The sequence below is a fragment of the Monodelphis domestica genome, chromosome 3 (assembly GCF_027887165.1).
Source record: "Monodelphis domestica isolate mMonDom1 chromosome 3, mMonDom1.pri, whole genome shotgun sequence".
NCBI classification, from domain to species: Eukaryota; Metazoa; Chordata; class Mammalia; order Didelphimorphia; family Didelphidae; genus Monodelphis; species Monodelphis domestica.
In genome coordinates this window covers 248,125,115-248,139,801 of record NC_077229.1, presented here as the reverse complement: position 1 = coordinate 248,139,801, position 14,687 = coordinate 248,125,115, and the positions used below count along the sequence as shown (strand labels likewise).

At 33.9% G+C, this 14,687-nt stretch overlaps 1 pseudogene; it reads right to left on the bottom strand.

The window, feature by feature from the left end:
• Positions 1-604: 604 nt before the first annotated feature.
• LOC100014877 (4-galactosyl-N-acetylglucosaminide 3-alpha-L-fucosyltransferase 9-like) lies at positions 605-1,799 on the bottom strand (annotated as a pseudogene).
• Positions 1,800-14,687: the final 12,888 nt, after the last annotated feature.

The following is a 14,687-nucleotide window of genomic DNA, read 5'->3' as shown; positions in this document are numbered from 1 at the left end:
ATGCTCCATTAAGAGTTTGTTCTTTTTTCCTTTTTAATGCATTAATAACTGCCTTCACAAACATAGTATTCAGATAAGATGAAAAGGGAGGCAACTTTGCCCTTTGTTAATCTTGAGAATACAAAAAGATTAGTTGTAATTCATTTGTGGCACATTCCTTCCTTGTTACATTGTGGAAAAAGAAATTACAGAGGAAAGAATTAAATGGAAATACTCCATGATACTATAATCTGGGTCTTCATTTTCCAAATAAGATTAAGCAGCTGATCAATGTAGAACCCCAACAATCAAATAACAAATTTACATTTCTGACAGCCTAACCCAAATGTGGAAAAAAAAAACTAAACATTGATTAAAAATGATAGTAAACAATAAATTACATTTCAGTGCAGATAATTAGCTATATGCAGTATAATTTAAAATTGAGTGCTGAAGACTGCTGATGTTGATCTTTAAAACTAACATAATATAAATAAGGTGCCCAAGAGAGTATGGTTGAGTCAGCTGTGGTACAGAACACAGATTGATGTCTCTCTTTTTATTATCACAGCTTGAAATTGATTCCATCAGAATCCTCTAGTAAGTGTGCAAGTGATGGCAAATGTTAATTCCAAAACCATTTCTCTAGATTGCCAACGGACTTGTATTCTTGGTGTCTCTTTACGTGGTCGCAAGCTAAGCATGCGTGTGTTTCCCAGAACCGTGGCAGATTCACTGTGAAGGTCTTCCTCCAGTTAAAGTAACTGAGATAGAGCTTATCATTTCTGTCTAGCTCCTTAAGATATTTGGCTAGCTCACTGGCAGAACTATAATCTTCAACATGAATGAAAGAGTCTCCCGGAATAAAATTCTCATAGTTTTCCCTTGATGGACCTAGAACGACAGGGACTGTACCAGCCAGAAGGGCATTGTAGAGTTTTTCCGTGATGTAATCTTTGTGGATCGAATTTTCAAAGGAAAGGTAAAACTTACAAGAAGATATGGTAGGAATCAAATTTTTATCATTCAGATACTCTCCAAATGCTTGTCCGTAGGTATTAATTTCAATGATTTTGCTTAGCTCACTGTAATATTTGACTCTTGCATGCTCAGGATTCCAGTTACTGACAACCCAGCACACCAGCTTCTTCTTGCTTGGCACTTCAAACACAAGAGAATTTGTGCTGACCTTCATGGAGCCATAAGGCACTTGTATATCTGAGTCTCAGCGATAAGTCAGAGTTAGATTGAAGAGGTGTTCAATGCCACTCTTCTGCGGTGTGTCGGTAGGAGATTCCAAGTTCATCCAAATCCACTTCTGGAATGGTGGTCTAGCCTGCTGGGGTAAATTAGTTAGATCCCAACTGATGTCTCAATGGTGAATCAGGACAGCATGGGATTTGTTGTAAAGCGCTCGATCTGTGGTGAGATGACACCCATGGATGTTAAACACTGGTTGACAGGAGGAAAGGTCAAATGTCTGTCCAAAAGGCCATACCCAAATCAATATGATGGTTTCATTCAAATCATCAGTTTTGCTGGAAAAGAAATTTTTCATTTTCAGTACAGAGCTGCTTGTCTCTATGGGACCAAAGATCCAACTGTTGGTAGGCTTGATGTAAATGAGCAGGCATGCCATGAAACACCCCAGGATAATGCAGGTGATTAAAAATGGGCGAAAAATTCCTTTGGATTTTGATGTCATAATTTTTTTCTTCTGGAGGTGTGAATTCTCCTCAAAAGGGTTCACAGTTTCCTGGCTCATTGAGTTTCTGAGGATGTGAATTCGTTAAGTGGTTTGCAGCTTCTCCACCTAGTTCAAGATTCTTCAGACAGCTTCTCTTGAAAATCTCCATTCAATGGAACCTACTTCCTTTGGAGAAAATATGCTGGACTTCAGGAAAGTTCTATGTATTGGGAAGATTTTCCTTCTATTAAAGCCTAATCTGAATATTTCTGTTTTGATACTAACTTCCAGAGGAAAATTCCTCTTACTGGAAAATCTAAAATCTAGACTAAAACATCAATTATGATGAATTGTGTACAATGTCAAACATAAAAAAAGGAAAAATATGAATGTATGGTGATATGTATAATACTTCCTTTTTTGTTTCTTTAGCACCTCAGTTTTTTAATGTGATTTTAAAATGTATATGTTTTAAAATACACATCTACATGTATATATAACATTTATGATGTACATCCAGTAATAATGGTAGCTAGGAATTGCATAGCACTTTAAGTTTTGTAAAGCATTTTATATATTACTATTGAGAAGATGTTCCTCAATATGCCAACTAATTTCACCTGTTTGACCTTACTCTCTGGGATAGGGGAAGGGACTGGAAAAGAGTTGGGGGAACGGGTGAGAAAATTGGACACTTTTGTCATTTCCCCATTGATTGCATAAATGTGATATGGCAAAAACAAAATAAAACACTCACTTGATCCTTAAAACAAGCCTGTGATATAGGTGTTATCTCTGTTTTACAAATGAGAAAACCAAAGCACAAAAAACATTTAAGTGACTTTCCCAGGGTCACACAGATACATAGTGTGGTGAAAAGTTATTAGTAGAGATGCTAAAAAGTAAAAAAAGTTTCCAAATCAAAAAGAAATAGGCTTATTGAGAGAGGACTGGTCTCACAATAAATCCAGATGCCAATTAAAAACTGAAAACCCTGAGCCTTATCATGACCTCCTTATACAATGATCCCTCACCAAAGGAGGGAGTTACGTTTCAGAGACCCCCAAGATGGGTGAAAATCCAGGATGTACAGTCACTGAGCCAATCAACAACTAGGATAAAGAATATAACACTGTGGTTGGTCACCTTTCATTCCATCATCCAATAGTGTGACATGTACAATCTGACATCGGCAAACTTGCAAAAGCAGTAGTGGCAGTACTGCATTTCCATTGTGTGCAGTATGGTATTCATTTGCAAATTCCCCAATATAGCAAAAACTCCCCGATACAGAATTAAATATATATTTTTTAAAACCTGCCATAAAGTGAAGCAGTGATAAGTGAACCACAACATAGTGAGGGACAACTGTGTACCCAAACACTTGGATTATGGTACAATAATTTTTCAGAGATGTGTATTTCCCCAAGAATCAAAGGTATTCATATTTTCCTGAGAATCAGATATAGAGTTCTCTAAAGAATCATATGGCTCTATAATTCCTCAGGCATCAAGTAAAATCAGATGATATGGATGTGACTGAACCACAACTTTACATAGTAGAGGAGAAATTACAGAATACTCTATGCCTGCTGTGTGATTTTAGAAATAGATTCTTTCAGAGTTATGCTTACACAAAATGCTTACATGATTAAGATACAGATAGAATTATATTGATTTTTTAAAGAAAAGTTTAAGATCTATATTCACAAAACTAAATTAGGAAAGAACTGCTGATACTGATGTAATCATGAGTGGAGTAGATGATTTCACATTCATAATAGTTACATATATTTATCTATGTACAAACAGACTTATGAACAAATATAGGTTCATATATGAAATATGTCATTATGTATATATATATATATCTAAATATAGATGAAAATCTATATATAGATACATATATCCCATTCTATATATTTTATAATATATATACATATATTATTATATACATACACACATATATGTATGTGTGTATATGAATTTTCCATTGGTTCCATCAAGGAATGACTGTCTTGAAGGGTGTGCTGCAAGTAATGTACTCCTCTCCCTCTCTACTTCCCCCACCCTCAGCCCAGGAAATTAGGCTAGGTCTTCCTCAAATTTTTTTAGCCCAGCAACTAAATGCCCAACTCACAGACTTTGCTTCCTGGTCATCTAAATGCAAAAGAGCCAAGAAAAGCTTCAGCCTTTGATCTGGATGCTTGGCTGGTAGACCATGATAAGCTACTTAGGGAGGGGAGATTTACTCAGTTGACTGTCCATATTCCTTCAAATATATAACAATGGAAATAACCCTGTTCAATGACCTTCTGATTTAAAAAAATGATGTGAAAGAAAGCATAAAACAAGATATGTATGTTTGCCAAAAGTATTTGCTACCGTGATGACAAAACAAATTTGCCACAAATTAAAGGTTTAAGAAGGATTCCTAATTGATGATGAGGTTCCCCAAAGCTCTTGTTCATGGATGACAATCCTCTGGAATAAATCTATAAGCATTTAAAGGAGTTTGGCTTATCTATCCATACAAGAAAGACCAGATGGAGGAAGAAAGTCTCTTGCCCAGATTTCAAAATGGATCTGATTGTACACTGTAGAGAACTTGTCAAAAAGTATTCATTTGTGAGACAAACAATACAGATGGAAAATTATTTCGACTTAGTGTTGAAAAGGAAAAGAAGACTAAGATGTATTATTTCTGGGAAATTGAAAAATACTGACTTCATACTTCCTATAAAAGTAAAAAAATTGTCTTTTCAACATAAACATTTGTCAGTGTAACTTTGTGACAGTGAGACCTGGACTGTCTCTGTCTTCAAAGGTCTAAAGTTGTGTATGACACAGGAAGGAATGTAAAAGTATAGTTTGTAGGAGTGTCATCTTGCTGTTCAGTCATTTTAGTCAGGTCTCACTCTGTGACCCATTTGAGGTTTTCTTGTCAAAGATGCTGGGGTGGTTAGACATTTCTTTCTCCAGATCATTTTATAGAATGAGGAACTGAGGCAAGTAGGGTTAAGTGGTCCATAGCTAGTAAGTGTCTGAAGCTAGATTTAAAGATGCGTGTTACTCACTTCAGATCTGGCACTCCAGTCACTGCACCGTTTAGCTGCCCTGTGTGGGAGTAGGGAGCTGAATATAACAGAAATGCAACGCCAAAGAAAAAGAGTAGAAAAGCATTGTAAGACAGAAGGAAAAGATGAGGTGGTCATGTGACATGGGTGAGTGATGACAGATGGATAGCCAGAATGGTCAGCTCTTAACTTTAAAATGTTGGAGAAAAGTGAAGAAAATTTTCAGCATGTTAGGCAGAAATTTTGTCATGATTTTTTTGAGGAAATAGATAAATTAGAGAGGTAGGTACAAGCAAGGATGGATTAAGAACTACAATTTTGGAGGCAACTTTTTAATTGATGAGATCACAAGATTTATTTTGGTATCTGAATTACTGAGAAGCACTACTTGTTCTTTTAAGTGTTGGATATATTTTATTCGTAAATCCAGTTGTCTCAGAGATGTTTGTTTATTTATTTTCATTTGTAGTCCATTTATGATTTATTCCAAAATATTTTCAAGAATTAAGTTGTTTAAATATCTATATAGTAACTTTTTATTTGGATAATTTCTATTTTTATACTCAACTTCTTTCTGGTTAGCATAGAAATAAACATGCTAGCTCCTCATAATTCTCTTTATTCTTTGTTGTCAATTCATATTATTCATTTTTACATTAGTAGTTTGCTTCTTTTATCCTATTTCTTGACTAGTTTAGCTAAAAATTTATTAATCTTTTTTTTTTTAAACCCTTACCTTCCATCTTGGAGTCAATACTATGTATTGGCTCCAAGGCAGAAGAGTGGTAAGGGCTAGGCAATGGGGGTCAAGTGACTTGCCCAGGGTCACACAGCTGGGAAAAAATTTATTAATCTTTTAAAGAACCAGATCAACATTGCTTATCAGTTCTAGCATTTTCTCTTTCAAATTTCATTATTTCTACTCATAAAGATTATGTTTTCTTATAGATTATTTAAGGTTTGTAATTTTTATAAGATTTAAATTTTTGTGCTTATTTAATTTATCTTTTTCTTCTGAAAAAAGTTCTATTCCCATAAATTTTGGTGTATTGCCTTATTTTCATTATCTTTAACATAATTACTTATATTATTTATTTTTTGATTCATTAATTAATCAACATATCATTAACTAGTCTTTAAAGCTATATCTTTGGAGCTTATTTTCATCTATTTTTAAAGTTATGGTATAAATTATGAAGATTTTTGTTTTTTAAACATTTATTTATGATTTTGTACCATAGAATATAATCAGTTCTTGAAAAGGTACCATGAGATGTTACAAAGTATGTGGATCTAATAAACACTCATTTAGACATACCCATAACTCAGCAAAAACAAATTTTTCCAAAAAATATTTCAACTTTTTTTTTATTCTTATATTTGATTTGACTACATTTGAAAGAGTATTCTAAAGTCTTCTATATTGCTATTAGTCTTCTTTGAAAGGACAGCTTTTCTTTGTAAAAAAAAAAACAAAAAAAAACCAACCAAAACTTTGTTGCTAAACATTTTGGTTCATTTAAATATTTTATTATTATTTTTTACATTATCTCTGGTACCTTTTAAAGGCATTGTACCCAGAAAGCTGACCTTAGTTTCAGGACCCCATGGATTCAAGTCCAATTTGGGCCACAACTAGATGTATGCACCAGGTAATTCATTTGATTTCTCACTATCTCTAGGCAACTTTCTAAGACCACAAGTTGGGAAATAGTTTTGATCTAAATTAGCATTCAGCAATTTCTTTATTAAAATTGCATGTACTGATCACAGAATATTTAAAAATTATCAAACATCTCTCAGTATTTCTGTTGACATTATTGATTATTATTGTTTTACTTCTCTGTGATTATAATTACATCTCCGACTTTTTTCCTAAAACCATAATAATTATTTTTTTATTCACTCATTTTTCAAAATTTGGAATCAGAACATCTGGATTTGAATACTATCTATGGGACCTTAACCAACTTACACATTTTGGATTTTAGTTTTAGTTTAGTTTTTTTTTTTTCATCTGCCAAGTGAGTGATCTTTCAGTGATCTCCAAAATAGCTGCTAGTCCTAAATCTCTAATTTGATCATATTTTGAATTAACTCATAAATTTATAGGTATTCAATAAATCCTTGATGATTGATGTAGATCAATTTGTCATAAACCTAAGAACATATAAATAAAAATAATAATTTACATCTGTATGAAACATTAACATGTTAACTTTCATAAAAGTTTTCATCTAAAAAAACTCCAAAATTTTAAATTATGTGTTTATAATACTAGGACCCAGACATACACCCTCTGACTCTAAGTTCAGTGTTTTTTTCCCACTCAACAAAAATATAAAATTTTCCAAATTATTTATATTGTGTTCTTGAATGAATTAATTCTTGTAATTTGAGTTCTTAAGTATATTTCTTTACTTTAATATTAAAATTCTTTCAGAGTCTTAAATAAAGAAGTTTGGTTTTTTAAAGATAATATAGCCTAGGACAGTGACAGTGATGGTAAACCTTTTAGAGATGGAGTGCCTGGCCCTGCTTCCCCCCACCCCCCCAGCAAGTGCCATGCCCACCTACCCCACCAGCCCCAGTCAGGGCTGCTGGGCAGGGAGGGGAAGGTGATAAATGGCCCATGTGGAGAGAGAAAGAAGAGTGATCCCAGGGCTTGCTCCTCACCCCTCCAGCTCTGCTCTTCTCCAGCTATGTGCCACACTGTGAGCTAGGGTCCCCTCAAATATTGCTCCTCTCCAAACACACCACAGGAATTACCTTCACCACAAACTCAACCAATTGTTTCCCACACCTCACCAGGTGCCTTACCCCAGACAGGGGAGGATGGGTGATGGGAGAAATGTCTTCAGGATCATGGAGAGGGGGAGGGGAAGAACTCCACCCCAGTCCCTCTTGCTTTCTAGTAACTAATTGTGGGGAGAGGGGTTGAGGAGGAAGGGCATCATGCATGCCCACAGAGAGTGCCCTGCATGTCATATTTGGCACCTGTGCCATAGGTTCACTATTACTGGTGTAGGATTTAAACACTATTATAGGGAATCCACATTTCATTCTGTTCCATTTAAACAAATTATTTTTTATCTACCTCCTATGTGGGAGTCACCTCTTTGGGTACTGGTAGCTTGTGATTTTATACAAATCTTTAAAATGAATATTCATTATAATTATAAGGTACATATGTAAATAATTGTAAATTCTCTACCCTTAAGAGACTGTGTCTACATAAGACTAAATATCCCCATGAAAACTTTAATATTCAATTCTTGTGAATGGTTATACAAAGACTAAACCAGAAGATATGTGGAAATTAGAAAATATTCTGAATCGATATAATCTCCTCTAAATATTTAGTCTCGTATCAGAGACATTATTTTTTAGGTTTTCATTTGTTTTTGTTTTTTTAATATATGTGTCCCAAGCATGTACATATATCCATAATATGTATATATATATGTGTCATAAAAATGGTTTATATTAGAGTATATACACAGAAAAAAAAGTGGGGAACTAAGATCAAGGTAAAATAAGGACAATTTATTTATAAAATATAATCAGGAAATTTTGTTTTGAATATTCCTTCTCTCTTCTTTGTTTTAAAAATATTGTGTATTGCAAACCATGCTGCTGTCATTTTTGTAAAGCAAATAGTTTTCTTAATGTTTTGTTGTGATGATTATGATTGTATTTACAATCTTCTATAGAGAAAAGTTTTAATCACTAACCATTGTGAAATCTAGATTTGAATTAGGAAACATTCAGACCCCAGAACAGATATCAAGCATAATACTATGTGTGGTTCAATTCTTGAATAAAGAAGGCTTCTGTTTCTGGTAATTCTTTTTCTTTTTTTTTGTTCCTTGATTAGTTTTTAGTGAAATTTATACTCATGAAAGCCAGAGCAGGAACTACAGCCTAAAATTATGTCTTCATCTTTCCAAAGAGATACAGCATAGGCAGAGATAGCACATGCCTCTTTTTTGCTGTGCTGCCAATTTGCTTTGGGGTTTTTCTACTAGAAATGGGGCTATAGGAAGACACAGCCCTAATTAGTACTTTGAAGATATCATTTTGTCAACTTATTTAGTATTTTCACTTTGGTGAAAGCACAAAGGCTACAGTTTTATGGGATGTTAAACTACACATCTGTGATGTGAGTTTTTGTTTCCTATTTTCTTTACTTTGTATTGTCAATGTAAAAGGAATCAAGTGTTCTGATAAATTTGAAGATCTCAGTTGCCAAGAGGAAAGACTGTTTGGAATTTTTCTTTTAGAGTTAGGGCTTTTTCTAAGACACCAAGATCTTGAATTTATTGTATACTGATTCTAGACTATTCTTTATGACCATGATTAGAACAAAATTAATAGTCTTAGTAGATTGAGATATAATAGTAACCATGCCTTTTGATTCCTGTGGAAACACTGATTTTTGGAGTTATGTTAGATTGTTATATATGTTAGATGTGTTATGTATGGTTGGAACATAGTGTTGGGTGCATAAAACATCCCCTCTCCCCAAAAAAGAAAACACAAATAAATACTTGTGCATAGCTTTGGGGGATTAACTGCTTTGTCCACAAAAGAGTGTCTGGAGTTATACCCAGTTCCTCTGATTTGGACCCACTTCCTATCCTACTCTGTTGCTTCATGGCTAGATTTGCACAGTGCTTGACATTAAGCATGGTGTAATCCTACTGGAATTGCTATTAGTACTCTACAACAGCCTTTGGGTTTGACTTCTCTACAGGAAAATAGAAATATTGATTAAATGACAATTTTTTATTTTATTGACAGATCCCTAATTAAAGCATTCTCTTGCTTTTGAAAATAGTTTTGTTGGTAGGTTTCTTTTTTTCACTGAAATGTTTCATATTGATTGGGGCCATTATACTGAATGGAATTTAACTATTGAAATGGGAGGAAAGACATCCTTGGTCAGTGGAAGACAGTGAGACCCTGGGCTATATCATTGAAATCATGAAAATATCTTCTTAATTAGATAAATTGGAGAACAAAATGGAGAACTACATCCCCAATGGTTTAGGCACAATTCTCCTCTCTTGGACTTTAAATCATGTTTTTCTTTTGTAATTCTATTTAATTTTTCATGACATATGTAGGTTGTTTGGCCTTGTAGTATCCCCAGACAACTCCCTAAAACTACAAAGTACTGATATATCTCATGATGATTTGCTGTCCAACAAAAACTGGTGAAAATATTTTCTATATCCCAATGAAATCACAGGCCTGGCGAAAAGTGTGTGTATGTAGGTATGTATGTGTGTATCTATTTATATATATTTATATGTGTAAAGAGAACCCCTTCCTCCCAGAGTTGTGAACTTTCTGCTCATCCTAGCTAGCCCATTATCTTGGGTGGAATGCTCCAAACAGAAAGAGACTTTGATTGGCTCCTGAGATATGATAGACCAGTGCAGAGGGAACAGAAGTGACATGGAAAAAAGATGACTAAAAAAATGATACTGTAGAGAAGATCAGGCTCTTCTCTGGAGGTCTTTGGCTGAGGGTTTTTCTGTGATCTGGCATTGATGACTCAGATGGAAGACAGATCTCATGAGCTGTTAGGATTAGGGTGGTAGGCTAGGAAATATTTTTCATATTTTCTTTTCTTCTTATTTCTTTCTCATACTATATTTATAGTAAAATTAAATTGTTAAAAACTATTATCATTCTTGTAACTTAAGGGTTAATTATTTTATAAACAGTGACAACAACAATATTTTTAAATTAATATTACATTTTTAAACCAATTTCTAAATATTGCATTTAGCATATTACATTTTGTATAATATTCATTTTCAATATTACATTTACAAATGTGTGTTTCTCTACTAGTCTAATCTTTTGAGGATAGGGTTCTCTCACATTAATCATATTTGTAAAGCAATTTAAAATTTTGTAAGTGCTTTGGACAAACACCTTTTAGGGTAGATATTGTAATGATGAGTATTTCCATTTTACAAATAAAAAAGTGATATTCAGAGAGACTACATGATTTACTTGCAATCAAATAGGAAATAATGCCACTTTCTTCTGACTACAATTCCCACACTTTCCAGTGATTAAACTATGTATTTCTCTCACTGCTTGGCATTGTGCTCTGTGTACAGTAGAAACATCATAATAAAAAATTAACAATAAACCCTTACAACAAGATCCTAGCTTTAAAGTGGTAAATTGACATGTGTCCCCCTCTCCTTATTTAGTGGAATAAAATAGGCATCGCCATTTTTTAATAAGCTGCACAAGGTCACATAGGCAGTAATTAGCAGATTTGGGATTCAATCCCAAATTCTCTGGCCCTAAATTCAGTACTCAAGTGTTCTTTCCTGTATGACTTGCTATTTGCTATAGTCCTGCTTAAAAATAAGGTTAGTCAACCTTTCAAGGTCCTTTTCAGGTCAGTGCTTCTGTGATCAAATTCTAAGAAACTGTGCCACCTTCAGTGTGAAGTGAACATAACATGCACTCAAAGAAAACCTTTTTTTTTTTTAATTTAAACACTCATTAGAAGGATTGCCATAATTCTGATCAGCCATAATTTTAGATAACTTTAGCTAAAATATAATTCAAAACCTTATGTCTTTAATGAGTAATCATACTGTCCTCTGTTCTTTTTAATCACTATAAAAGCCTTTAAAATACATTTAAGTATTCTAAGTTATTGTTACAAAATGTAAGCTTGTATAAAAGGTAGAATCCAATGTCCCTATACTTTTCATTAGGATGATTGCGTAATATGTTTGACCTTGCAAAGAGAAATAAAAGATAAAATGTAGAACCAGAAATATCAAATGTATCTGCATGACATTTTCATGTAAAAATAAACATTCCGAACATTATTCTACACATTTTTCTTGGAATGCAGTCAGACATTTCCATGGGTTTATTTATGATTCATATCAATGTTGGGTGTCATATAACACCTCAGGTTTGGCAATATATGGAAGTTTGAAATCAATTAAATGGGGGTAGCTAAGTGGCACAGTGGATTGAGAGCCAGGTCAGAGACCTGAGGTCATGGCCTCAAATCTGGCCTCAAAATATCTCTTAGTTGTGTGAAAATGGCTAAATCACTTAACCTCCTCTGCCTAGCCCTTTTTTGCTCTTCTGCCTTGGTACCAATGCACAATATTGATTCTAAGATGGATGATTAAAAGAACAAAATTAGATGAACAAAACCAACAACCCAATGAATTAGCTCCCATAATAATTTAGAGAATGATGACATAATGGAAGGGTTACTGGAGTTTAGTCCAACAGCACTGAAAGTGATAATTAAAGGACTAGAGGCATTGAACATCATCTAGATATATAGCAAAATAACAGACCTAGGGAAACTGAGACATATCCAAGGTGACACAATCAATAACTAGAATTAGTGAATTTTAACCCACATTCTCTAAATCAGTGCTTTGTCAACTCTGCTAGCATCAGATCTGATGTTTTCTAGCAATATGACCATATAATTGGTAATGGCACCACTGGGTCAAAAAGTATAAAAAAGTCTTTCAAAATAGTTTGAGCAGTTTAGATCAATTATGAAATGTAATCTACTATAAACATTAGTTAGAATTCCAAACTACAAGATTAAATACTAACTTTGAAAAATAAGTTTCCAACTATAATGCATCTAACTAATTTATTTCTACCACATCCTCAGATATTAATGCCACTTTTTGGTTACAAAGTCTTACTTCATTGAGCTGTACCCCTTCTTGTACTTTTATAACTTTATAGATTAAAATTGGTGTGACATTCCAACTCATTACAATGCCTTTATATAGGACATTTTAATGGCTTCAAAGGCAAGCCAACTTAACAGGAATTTATTACTTTCCTTGAACTGAAGTCTGACACTTGTTTTCTACTCCAATAAAATATCTTGCATCCCAAACTAAATTTGATGGGCTTTATGGAATTAGATTATAAATTCAATGTGAGTCCTCTCATTAAAAACTTAAAAACTATTTCTCAAGGTTACTCACCAGGGAATATTAAAGGAAGGCTAAGAGTAGATGGGAAAGGGTCCTTCTTGGTTTCAGCAAGTAGTCTTAATTACTCCTGTGCTTAATTATAGAACTAGCATTTCCTTAAAAAAGAAACCAAAAAAATAACATCTATCTTCCTAACTCTCCCTTTTTTCATGTGTTTTGCATAGAGGCCACCTCTCACAATGCCATCATCTGTTAAATATGAATACTCAGAAAGAAGGGAAGAAAATTCAGTCCATTCGTCACTTAATTCTTATGTTTGAAGGAGTGGAACACTATCTCCATCCTGACTGATCCTTTATGAAAAGTCAGAATTATCTGTTCTTTTATGTGAATTAGCAAAGCCTTATGGTTGAGGTCTTAAAGGCTAAGAAGAACATTGTAATATATCTACAGGGTTCAAGGTCTATATACATATATGTATGTATGTATGTTCTTTGTCCTATCATGACCTAACCCCACTAATTTTGGAGTAATTTCTCTTCATCATACTTATGTGTAAAGCATACTCAATTAGGGTTGGGGAGAGAATGTATCCATCACTACCAGGAAGAGGTAGAAGGCCAGAGTAGAGAGTTCACTATATTCAACTGCAGCCTCAAGAAAACTTCCTAACAAAGCTATCACTGGGTACAAATGGGAAAGTACTAATATTTTAAAGCAAAAATATACCCTTGATCTCAATTACCTCTATATTTCAGAGGAAAAATTCTGTGGAGCTCTAAAACCTCATCTATAATTAGAAATGAACAATTCTAACATTCCTGCTTCTGAAAAAAAATAGATATATTATTTCTATGCTTCTATTTCCAACTTTTCTTCAGCTTAGTGGATATTCTATTTATTCAAATTCTCAAAACTCTAAAATTTAACTCATAGTTTCTTTCCATCCAGAAACAAAAACAAAACTAAATATCTATTTGTATCAGAGATAGTCTCAAATGTGAAATGTAAATATATTATCTGTAGTAATTTTTTGTATGTTTTCGCTACCATTAGATTATGAGCTTCTCTAGAACAGGGACTATTTTTGCTTTAATTTTTCCTATCTTCTATATTTATCAGTGTTTGCTGCATTAAAGTAAACACAAAATAAATGCTTATAGGCTTAATGAATTAAAGAAGTAATTAGCACTATTGCTAGTGAGAAAAGTTGGCTCATTAGCCAAAAAGCTGGAATAAAGCAAGAAAGCAAGTATAGTTACAATGCTTATTGATACCACAGTGCCTAGCATTTTAACCAAAAAATAATATTTATATTAACCAATAAATATAATTTCCAAGAATAACAATTTATTAATAGGGGCATGTGGTCTATTTATAAAGGATTAGTCAATCATGTGTACCCTCTACTAAAGATACTCTGTGAGCTCTGATTCACTCTAAAGGGGAGCTGTGTCTTTTTTGATCATTCTTCTTCTGTACCTCCTCTAGTCATTCCCATTGCCTTAAGAGATCTCAGTCTCCAGTAATAAGGAGGGCCATTGGGGAGAGGGAAAGCTGCTCTTCAGGTGGATGAATCCTGCAGCTTCAGCCCCTTAAAGAAACGTGACCAACCAGCCCTCCTTTGGGATGCTGAGAAACTGAATGTCAGCAAGCTTATGAAACACAGCTACTTCTAAGTAATCTTTGACTAAAAAAAAAATACAAGTCTCAAAGATGCTTTCTGTGCCTTTCCCCTATTGTGAACCTTAACCACACCCAAATCTAGATGGTCTGTTTAATGAGGACAAAAAGGGCTTTTGCTTTCAAATGCCTCTGGGACAGTATTCTTATTTATAGAAAAAGGAGCAGGTCTCCACCCTGCCTTGAACAAAAGACTGGCCCTAGCCCACTTAGATGCCCTGGAGCTTGGGAGTAATTACATTAGCTTGAAAGCTATCTGATCTTTTGAAGTTAGGGGTTTGGGGAAATGATTTC